The sequence below is a fragment of the Anas acuta genome, chromosome 3 (assembly GCF_963932015.1).
Source record: "Anas acuta chromosome 3, bAnaAcu1.1, whole genome shotgun sequence".
Classification (NCBI taxonomy): domain Eukaryota; kingdom Metazoa; phylum Chordata; class Aves; order Anseriformes; family Anatidae; genus Anas; species Anas acuta.
In genome coordinates, this window is record NC_088981.1 from 55,370,603 (window position 1) to 55,382,420 (window position 11,818).

An 11,818-nucleotide genomic window follows, 5' to 3' on the forward strand; every position below is an offset into this window, starting at 1 on the left:
TGATGGGCTGTTGCTCACTCAGACATTGCTGTGACTGATCTAAGGTACTATCCTTACACTGCAGGCCTGGCGAGAATTATATGGATACAGAGAGGCTCTAGGTAAGCAGCAGCCTTAAGTTCAGCAGAAGTAGGAATGGGGAAATGGAAGGGAAAAGACTGTGTGTATTTCCTGCCTAAAAGCAGTGCTCCTTCATCCTGGAATGGGACTTGGCTGGTGCAGGCACATCCAGCACCAGCATTGCTCCAGGAGAAACTTACAGCAGGTGCTCAGAGCTGAAGGGATTTAGATTCACTAGCCCTTGGTGACTGGCATCCAAACCCAATTCTCCATGGCTTTTTTGGCCCCTATTCAGTGAGGAATTCCTAATCCTGTCAGATATGGGAGGAAGAATTGGCTGAGGAACACTTTATCTACCCCATGAAAAGTTTCTGAGTTGTAACATTTTTCAGAAGAAAATTCTATTTGGATCGGACAAAACTCCAGTCTTGCAAGGTATTTCCCAAGAAACAGGAAGCGCATATTTAAGAGCTGCACTCAACTAAACAACAGTGGGAAAACTAGGCTGGAGAGAAACTTAATGCCAGTCCCAGAACAACCACTATTGGGCCACTTCCCCATCTTTTGCTTCAAATTAGTAAAACGAAAGTTAAATTCACTGGGTGTGTTTTTAATTGCAACATTGTTTTCTGTGATGTCGGTTAATGGATGTTTGTTACATTGGGCTGTTGAGATAAATATCTCCACAAACTGAGGAAGTAACTGCCTTACTGCCCTCTTGTGAAACATGTTCCAGGAAATCATGAGGGAAACAGTAAGTCTAGTGGGGAATCCATTTCCAGGAAAAAAATCAGTTTGGATGGGCCACAGACAAGAGAAGTTGAACAGTGTGGAAGGGAAACCTAATCACAGCAAACTGTGTGATGTCTCAAAGCAGGAATAAAGATGGGTTAGAAAGCATCGCATGGGTTGCAATGAGAGGTATTCAAAAGTTCTGAGCTAAGAAAGGTACAAATATTATTTGTATTTATCTTAGGCCAACTCATACATTCATTTCAAATACAGAATGTGACAGGGATCTTATGAAAAAAAGAGATATCCAGTCATATAACTGGAGGTTTTATCAGAACTCATGGACACAGGACAGCTAACATAGTTTTGCCCAGGCAACCATAAAGTGGACGCTTCCCAGTTTGGCTCAACAGCCAGAATCACTTTCTGTTTTCAATGCAATTTCCCAGGTCTTTACTAGTAAGAAACCAAAGGTGTCTTTATTACTTTGTTTTGCAGGTACATGCATCCTTTTACTTCATCTTCAGAGGGATCTGGGGGTCGTGGTAGACAGCAATAGACAGTTGAATATGAGCCAGCAGTGTGCCCTGGCAGCCAGGAGGGCCAACCGTGTTCTGGGGTGCATCAAGCACGGCATCGCTAGTAGGTCGAGGGAGGTGATTGTCCCGCTCTACTCTGCGCTGGTGAGGCCTCACCTCGAGTACTGTGTGCAGTTCTGGGCACCACAGTATAAAAAGGACATGAAACTGTTGGAGAGTGTCCAGAGGAGGGCTACGAAGATGGTGAAAGGCCTGGAGGGGAAGACGTACGAGGAACGGCTGAGGGCACTGGGCCTGTTCAGCCTGGAGAAGAGGAAGCTGAGGGGAGACCTCATCGCAGTCTACAACTTCCTCGTAAGGGGGTGTCGAGAGGCAGGAGACCTTTTCTCCATTAACACCAGTGACAGGACCCGCGGGAACGGGGTTAAGCTGAGGCAGGGGAAATTTAGGCTTGACATCAGGAGGGGGTTCTTCACAGAGAGGGTGGTTGCACACTGGAACAGGCTCCCCAGGGAAGTGGTCACTGCACCGAGCCTGTCTGAATTTAAGAAGAGATTGGACTGTGCACTTAGTCACATGGTCTGAACTTTTGGGTAGACCTGTGCGGTGTCAAGAGTTGGACTTGATGATCCTTAAGGGTCCCTTCCAACTCAGGATATTCTATGATTCTATGATTCTATAATCTTTCAATGTCTGGGAGCCTGTGTTTGAAAGCTGCATATCATTATATCTAACTTTCACTAGCATCTAATTTTCTTACTCCACTTACCCTCAGACCATGGTCTGAAAAGAGATGAGAGAAAAAGAGAAGAATATCACATTTTCTTAGGTATTGAAGAATTACTTTTCTTTTCTAACAATTATTTGTCATCTCCCTGAAGATGTCATCCAAATGCCCTTGTCACAAGCCCCCCCACTATGCACCATCTGAGACACTTGAACCTTTCATCATCGTAAGGGTTGTGTCAAAAACAAACAAACAAACAAGTCATGGTAGCTCACACCAACCTGCTGTCTCAAAAATAAGAATGTGTATTTGCATCTGAGAAGTTAGCCCGCTCCTCACCCAGCATCTCTGTCAGTTGCTGCCTCCCCACCTCATGGCATTATGTATGTGCCTGAGTACAGGTGGAAGCTGTTCAGCTAACCAAGCCATCTCCTTCCTCCCTGATCTGTAGTGGCTGTTTTGACATCTCTCAGATATTCTCAGATCTCAGATGTCTTAGATCTGAGACATCCCTCAGATATGTGCTCAGATATTCTCAGCACAGCAGCTGCTGCTGTTGCTGGATTGGTACTGACATGAGCTTGGCCTTAAAAGTTCCTGCATTTAGTTGTTATTTGGACAGGCTGGTGAATAGTAATCGTGTTAGCCAGTAACAGTGAGGTGAGGCCCTGCGATGACTGGGGAGTCTACAGCACAAATTAACTATGACTTGTACAAGTGCTGTTAGGCATCATCAGATAATATTGGTTCATGTTTTTCTCTACATTTCTGTTATTGTTGTATATTTTAGAGGCACATCAAAACACCTCCTGAACTCCTGTGAATCTTTAGCAGGATTCATATTTTGCTCTTTGTATTTCAACACTACTTATTAAAGTAAATGGTACGTTGCTCAGTTTCCTTTTAGCACGCATATCACTTTACTACGTCAGGTTTGTGTAGAAGGAAGGACTTCTTCTGCTTGTGCACAAGATAATTAACATGGTAAAAGTCAATATAGCATGGCACCATGATAGAAACATGACTAAGATCTCAGAGATCCAGTCTCCCCTTATGCTAAAGGAAGCAACGCTAGGGGAAACATCTCACTGTGCCCCCATATGTTGTTCTAAGGCAGGGTTTCGAAAGTAAGAAATATGTCAAGACAATTAAGTTCCCAACTCCTATTTAAAATCGAGGTGCTTAAGTGATTAAAAAGAAGATATGTCCTCAGATATTTTGAGGATCTGGTCCTCGGCTCCACTTCCTCAACAGAGCCCTCAGGGGTAACTCCCCAGCGTGATGTGGCCCGTGGCTGCCAAAACCAGCTCCAGCCTCCTCCTGCTGAAATGATGCGGAGGGCATGGCAAGGGAGATAAGATCCCACAAGTGGGTAAATACTGTTTCCATCCCCTCTTCTCTTCTAAGGAACAGATATTTGGCTATATAGGGTAGAACCCTCATGTGTATCATTGTGAAAGAGTCAGTAGTTTCTAATGGAAATCCCCCATTCTGAGGACAGAAAAAAAACGGTCAAAATACTAGAATATTTCAAGACAGAAGGTTTTTATGGGTGTCCTTTCATAAGGGCACAACCTGACAACAAATTTTGGGATTTTTCCCCATTTTTGCTGTCACTTTTCCCTGTTTAAAATTAATTTTGAACACTACCTACATCAGAATGGTGGCACTTCTTTATCTGGGTTGCATGGGGACCAAGGCTGCAGGAGTCAGGACTTTTTCAGTTATACCTGCACCAATACAGACACAGCAGCACAAACCACTGTGAGGGAAGGCATTTTTGGCGGGAGAATTAATTCTGCAAAATTTCCAAATGTAGACAACTTGTGGTACCTTTCATTTTGAGAAAAAGAGAACCAAGCAAATTGCCTTTTGGGGAACTAGAGCTAGGATCTGCTAAGCAAAAATAAAGAAGAAAGAAAAAGAGAAGGAAGAGGAAAAAAACATAGTGTCTGACTGTAATTTCCTTTTTAGAGGATTACCACTGTGTAAGAACTTAAGCAATTATTTCCAAGTTGAAGATATTTTTTTTCAATCAATATAACATAATTCAGCATCTAGAAACCAAACCAGAAACTGCAGACATCTTTTTTTCTTAGTTTCTTTAAAATCACTTTATCTACACAGAATACTGGCCAAATCCTAGCCAAAATTCTCTCAGTCTTTTTTTCTACACACCAGGCACTAACTTCCAAAGTGTTTGTAGGAAATTCATTGCTTTGGAGAAGAGTAGATCACTTGCCTGTTGTGACTGAAATTAACCTAGACACTAAAACTTACTGGGGGTGGTAGAGGGTAAAAGAACAGCTGGAAAAGAAGTGGAGTCACATAACTGTTGCCTGTGAAACTGGGAGCCTGAGATTAAAAACATAAAAAGGACAAAATCCAGCTAACTCTGGTAGAAGTTTTGTTTGTCTGAAAATAAAGATTTTGACATAGCCTCTGCTGTGACTGTGCAGGTATCCCTGTGCCAGGCCCCAAACCAAAGGGCAGGCAAAGGGAGGGGAGTTACCTGCAGAATCTATATAAAATGGTTAGGTCTGCTACCGTATTGAATGGTCATTTATTTGTGACATTGGTGTATTTCCTCATGACAGTAAGCTGCATGCTTAAAATAAGTGAACATTTGATCTGTCTAGAAGGTTTCACATCACATTTCGATGTGGTAAGTAGAACTGCAAAGACCCTGAGGGACACAGGTAATGCCTAGAAAGTAACATATTGTCCTCACGGATGATGCATTTAAAATGCTTCCATTTGTCAAAGACTTCTCAATAAGGTTAAAATTAAGGTCTTCTCTTTGCTATGTGGCACAAAGGAAGCAGAAGAGGCAACAGCTTCCAAACTCTTTACCAGGTTCTCCTGTATGTACCACTTTTCACTGGTAGATACCAAAGCATCCTACACTGTGCAGTGACCTTTTATTTTCTGCATGTTATTTAGGAGAAATTGAGACAGAAAGAAGGCAAGCTCTGTTGTGCAAAAAATCAAGGGCAAAACAAAGCCTCTCCTAGAGTTAAACCACAGAACCCCAATGCACTGATGTAAATACAGTTCTTAGCTGGACTGAAAAATCTGTAATTGGGGTATTACTGAACTATTTGTTTCACGGGTAAGCCTGTTTAAGTATCATAGTAACTACTTGTTTTCTTGCCTGTGTCATTCTTTAGGCTCTTTCTTTAAGGTCAATCCAGAAATATTATCTGCATTGCTTATTCATGTCAGTCTCACAGTTACGACAGGTTTACATTGCAGCACACTCTCATCCAAAGAAAACTCTGGGAATGTGCAGTTCTGGAAGTAAACAGAAATGTTGCAGGGAGGAGGGACCACTGCTGGGACATAACGCAGGCCTCCGAAACTCCTCTTCTAGCACATCTGGCTCTCTTTAAATAGCACAGACAGGAGTCAATTACAGTGATAGGTTGCATTTCAGTGCCTGAGTTTAGCAAACGTTTTAGCTGAGTGTAGCATTGGAGATGACTAACTCAGAGCTATCATAATTTCAGGGTGTTATGTTTGAAAGATACACTCTGGGCATCTGTGTGTACTGCAATAGCACTTTGACTTGTTGCCTACCGAGTGGAAGTAAGACCACCTTACAAATGTAACAGCATCTTAGGTTTGGCATGACTTATCAAATAGTGGGTGTTCATTTTTACTTTCTGAATATTATTCTATTAACCTACACAAGGACAGGATCTGTTGCACAGGGAATACTAACACTGAAATGATATGGTGTTTGGCCTACAGAAATATTACAGTTGTTGCTGGACTGCACATCTTTTGGTTTAGTATCTCGATATCTGATGGTGTGTAGAGGTAAGAGGGTTCAGTCTCCCTTTGGAAAAGGAGTAACTATCTTGTTTCTAGTAAATTTCAGAGCATTTACTCTCAACTTGTCTTTAGATTGAAGACAAATAGGTGTTTCTTTTCAGACCTGGGAAAGGGCCTTGTACCTATATGAGTTGCTCTGATAAAAGATATATCCTCCCCATTGAAAACTTTCTTGCTAATACTAAATAAGGCAGTTCATGACTGTAAGACCACACGCAGTGATTGCTTTCAGAGTAAAAAATCCCAAAGAAACATGTTAATCTGATAAACTGGTGAAAAGGTAAAGGTCAAACAAGCCTTTAAAAGGAAGTGGAAAGGGAGAAAAAAAAAAATCTTCCATTCAAATCTCAGCCACCACTGAGCTGGCAAATGGACAAGGTGGCAAGTAGTCGCCTTCTCTTCATACTCCTTACTGTCATCTCTGTGCAGGACTGCAGATCTGAAAGCGAAGGCAGGGTTCAGAGCAGGAACACAGAGTGGAATAAGCAAATACAGACATAACAGCACCTGGTCTGAGTGGCAGCAGCAGTAATTAAAAGCCAATTTTAAGGGATGCAGGCCTGAACAGAACAGCTGTCGGGCTGAACCCTCTCAAGCAATGAGTCAATACAGCTGAACTCATCACAGAAGACCTTCCGACAGCCCCTGCTTTGCTGTCACTAGAAGGCAATCCCAGATCCTGCTTGGGAAGATCCTCTCTTTCCAAGAGAGGAAATTCTCTCTTGTTCCCAGCCTGAAAGAGCCACTGTGCTTTTGCAGATGCAGAGGCTGGGATCTGGCTGCCCTGGCTCCAGTCAGTGCTGGTGCCTGAGGACAGCCTGCTGTGGTGTGGGGCACCTCCATCCTCCCCATGTCCCCTCTGCAGAGCAACAGGTCCCCTCTGCCCAGAGACCTCCCAGTGCCCTGTGGTAGGAGCCAGAGCCCATGCCAGGCGAGGCACTCGCTTCATGAGATCCTCATAAGGTAGTCCCGCTTCAAAGTGGGACAGCAATACAAAAACGGAGTGTTTATAAAAAGCAGCAACACAGCAGCTGTTGCTAGTAGCAACAAAATGGCAGTCACCAGCTAATATGGAGATGTTTGCCTTGAATTTATCACCAGCTAATATGGAGATGTTTGCTTCGAATTTATCATCTTGATTTTGATGGGCGGCCAAAAATTCATGAAGAACATTTTATTTTGCTGTGTGTGGATGTGCATACACAAGGACAGAGGGCACGACAGCAAATAAGGCTCCCAAGTACAGGACCAAATGTACTTGGGGGAGATTGATTCCAGCCAGCAGAGATACGCGTGGAAAGATTTACCTTGCTGATGCCGCATTTGCCTGGAGGATTGAGTCAGGTCTGTGGTCGTAAATGTTTCCATTCATGGTTCATTTAGTGCTGATGAGGATCTGGCATTTCTGCCCATTACCTAGGAAGCAGGTACAACACAGGAACAATGCACTCACAAGGGCATCGTTACAATGAAGAGTTTGGGGATATTCTGTCATAACGCCAGGGCTCAGGGAAACCCAACTGGAGATGAAATTCCAGCTACTTCTGGTTATTGCTCCTGGGTGCATCCAGTGAGAGCTGTGTTCAAGGAAATGGGCAGTTTCTGTGCCTGGAACAGCTCCCGTGCTAGCACTGGATCTGGGAGCTGTTGCTGCTCCTGAGCCTGGTTTTCTTCTCTAGTTTTGTATCTGCGTGATACATATACAAAGAATCCCAAAATTACACTCAGAACAAGTTTTCTTGGTTTTATTCTGGACTGGTTCCTAGGGCATTGGCAGCCTGCAGAATTTTTTTATATGTGTGTGTGAAAGTAGGATGACTTACACCTGAAAATCATGTGCAAGTCAGAAATCAATGTGAAATCCAGGTTCTCTCATTTCCACTGATAGCCATTTTGAGGTTTGAGATTGTTTTGATGCTGAAATTCAAAGCAAAACACAAAGTGCAGAGGCAGGAGAGATACAAGCCTATGTCAACCAAAATCTAAAGGGAAACACTTGCATTAATCCTGAAATGCAAAATCAAGATTCACACCTCTCTGGTTTCGGTAAGAAGTAAGATCTATACCTGAGAGCAAATGAACCTAGCAGAATAGCACCATAACAGTTTCTGATTCATGAATGGACAACAGAAAGAATCAAAATAAGTGAGAAACCTACTGGAATAGCATTACCACCAACAAAATGAGTAGCATCCCACTTTTGATCCTTTTTGAGTACCTTCAACCAGAAACCTCGAAGAGAATTGAATTGAAACCTAATTACATGTATTCTCTATGGTTTACTTTTGTTGTTGTTTATTGTAAGTGAGCAAGGGCTGAGATCTGCATCTTCTCAGTCAGAAATAATGGGCAACCTAAATTCATGGAAGCCTTTGTGCTGGCCACCTCAGGCAGCCCAAGGAATGAGTGGCTCTCAAGTGCCTCTTGAGATATACCAGCAAGCTGAACACCGGCACAAATCCTTTAAAAAATGATATAAATACACTAGTTCTCCACATCTAAAAAACACCCAGTGGAAATAGTCAGCTGATAACTTACAAACATCTTTACAGCTGCCAAAATATTCTTGGGGGAGGAGGGAGTACCCATGAAAGATCAAACAAACCATCCTGCAAAACAAGAGCAAACAAAAAATGGGTGTCACGGGAAGGGCACAGAATACTCCCCAGACTGTATCTACAGCATTATTTTTGTTCTGTAACTTCTTCCTGTGCAGTAGTAAGCCAGCATACAGAAGGGTGGTGCACCCACATTGCAGTCTAACCCTGATATCTGATTAAGGATAAAAATAACAGAGCAGATCTGGGAAAAAATGACAGCGGGTTTCACTTTCCAAAAGCAAGGGTATCATGAACCCAGGTCCCACATGACTAAAACTGTAAGAATTCAGCATCATTCGGCTTCATGGGTCTGGCTTTGAACTATTACTGGTAGAGGGTAGGGATTGGTCTGATTAGAGCTCAGACCATGCTCTTTTCAGTGATCAAACCTTGGACTGTGCCTGTGGGATGTAGGTAACACACTCTGGAGAGTGGTAAGAAATGACAGCTGCATTCAGAAGATGTGTAGAAATGTGCCCCATGCCCTGCAATCCTCACACTTTGTTCTTCGACTCAGTGCACAGATCATGCAGAGCTTTCATCCCCCTCTCTCCCCTCCCCAGAAGAAAAGAGAAAAAAAAAAAAAGGAGAAGAAGAAAAAAAAAAACAACTCTGACTTCGGCATAATTGCTTTCCTTATTTTGGTAAATGTTCCTACTGTTCCCTTGGGAGACTGCAATTGTGCCAGTGAAGCTGAAGCTGGAATACAATTGGATTTTTGTATTGAGAGGCGCTGGTGCTGAATTTGGCTCTTTCTGTGGGATTATATACGGGCTTGAAAGAGGCAGTGCTCCAGGCGCATCTTGTTGTGAGCTTCTCACAGCTATACTTCTGCTGCTTTCTTGCTGGAGAGATGACAAGACAATGGCAGGTTTCAGGATTTGTTCACACACTCCCCCTTTTCTAAGAGCCGTCATGTCAAACATGCTGTACTGTGGTGCTGAAACAAACAAAAGTGAGCTACGGCTGGGATTTTCCCATTTGTGGTTTGATAAGAAGAGAAGAAAAACAGACATTTCCCAGCCGCAGCAGATTAGTTGTGTCTTTGTTCTTTTGTTTACCACCAGCTCTTGATTCCTTCCTTCTCCCAGCTGATGCTGCCTCTTCATTGCTACAGCGCTGGGTTCTTTCACCAAGCCACTGCGTGGGGTTGTTGCAGAGAGAGAAAACGTCTGGTTTGATTGCAGTTAGAAAGATTTAGTCACCGTTTGGTCTGTGTTGGCACCGAGTAATGTATAAACCCTCTCTCCAAAAGCTGGCTGGACAAAGTGCTTGGGAGTGGGCCACAACAGCAGCCATGCCCTGGGAGGGAAAATGGGCTGCCTGAGCGTGGTGGGAAGCAGAAGCATCAGTCTGATGTCCTGGCTCATACACAGACAGTCCCTCAAATGCCTGTAAATCCCCCTGCCCCACATCCTGACACTTATGTCAATGTGCCTGTGTCTTTGAGGGGGAGTGCATTCACTTAGGGATTGCTTGGGAGAAAAACATCACCCACAGACAGCTCCAGCTCCGTAGGGTTACTCCATGGCTTTTCAGGATGCCTGCGGTTCGGATGGGCCATGCTTGTTTGCAATGAAATAATCTGCTTTAAAATCCTTCCGGCACAAGTTGTATGTTTGTGAAACATGGCATACGAGAGTTATAAAAAATAAATGAATTCATGAGGGTGAAAAAACAAACAATTTCCATATGTACAGGCAGGCCTATACACATGCCTTCCATATACAGTGGCCATTATATCCCCCAGATTGTTAATAAATGGGAACTAATTAGACAGAGATACAGCAGAGCGTGCTAACTGGCAGTCTAGGACATGCTATCAATACACCCCTCATTACCGTAGCTCTCCTCCTGGGAAATTCAGAGCATTATGCCCTGTGTACAGCTGTGTCCTATTTGTAAGCTGAGCTTCTGGCCCAGCTAATCACCCCCCATTAAACTCTCATTTTCTTCACCAGTCACACGTTTTCCAGATCAAACCCTGTGTCTTAACCGTGGAACAGACTGAGCTCAGAAACAGGTCTGCATGTGCTGCTGGAAGTGAGGGCAAAGCAGAACTGAATGACAGAGGTCCCCTATCCCTCCTAGATGCTTAACAGACAGAAATATTCAGACACACACTTACCAGACACGTACTGAAAAATAGGTGCTCCTTGTCGCAGAAGTCCTGCCGGGACTGTCAGCAGGGGTGCTACAGCTGCCACGAAGCCTCAGAAAAAATCTATGAAACCTTTCTATGCCTCTTTGAAATGCTCAAGAGGACCCTGTGCAGGATGGCAATATTTTCCTAAGGATGTAAATCAGCCCATGGAATTTAGTAGGAAAATGACATATGTGCTTTAACATCTAATGGGGCTCTTAATTAACAAAAAATCAGGTACAGCAGTAACTAAACAATCAGTATTAAATACGCAGTTCTATAGAGTAATTGGTTTTGACTCATCTAACTCAGTTTTATCCCTAAACAAGACTACAGAATTGTGTACCTACAGAAGCACAGAAATTATGACTCTCCAGAGGACTTGAAAGGTCAGCCCCACCACCTCCACAAAACCAGAGTAGATTTCCTTTTCCCCTTCTGGATGCATCTCTGTCTAACCAAAAGTGAATTTTGTACTCTGGATTTCTGCCAAGCAGAACCGAGCTGAGACCAGCTGTCTGCTTCACAGAGACGTCCCTGGGCCAATAGTCCACGGGACAGACCTGATGTGGTTATGCAAAGAGTGGCTCGCAGGGTGAATTCAGCAGCGGATGTAGCCGTAACGTGCTACAACACAGCCTCAGCTCCGGCAGATATGAAGCAGAGCATCCTCCGGAGGAAACAGCAGAGAGACCACAGTTCCACACGCCTCCTTCCCTGCTAAATCCACTGCTGAAGCATTCCCAGCCCTTTGGTGCCCAGCTCTAGCCCTTCTGCTTCATTAGAGGAAAAGACTGGTACCCAGAACACTGTATCACAACTTGCCTGTGTCAGGGAATCATCAGAGCTCACTCCTGCATTTTACAAATCATGAGTTTTCATGATAACCCTGTAAAGTAAGTCCTGCTGTCATTATGTCCCTGTCCCTGATGGCTAAACCGCAGTAGGGAAGTGAAGTGCCCAGGCTGGAGGGAGTCAGTAACAGACCCTGAAAAGTACAGGGAGAGCACAGGTGGATTTCTCCTGGACTTTTTTGAACTCTTCATCTGAATTAATCTCTTTTTATTTGGATATATACACACAGTTATAACTAAGAAATATTTTATTTGAGAATTTTTATTACATACTGTTATCCATTACTGTATTATTACATAACATCACTTCTATAAAAATAGAGTAG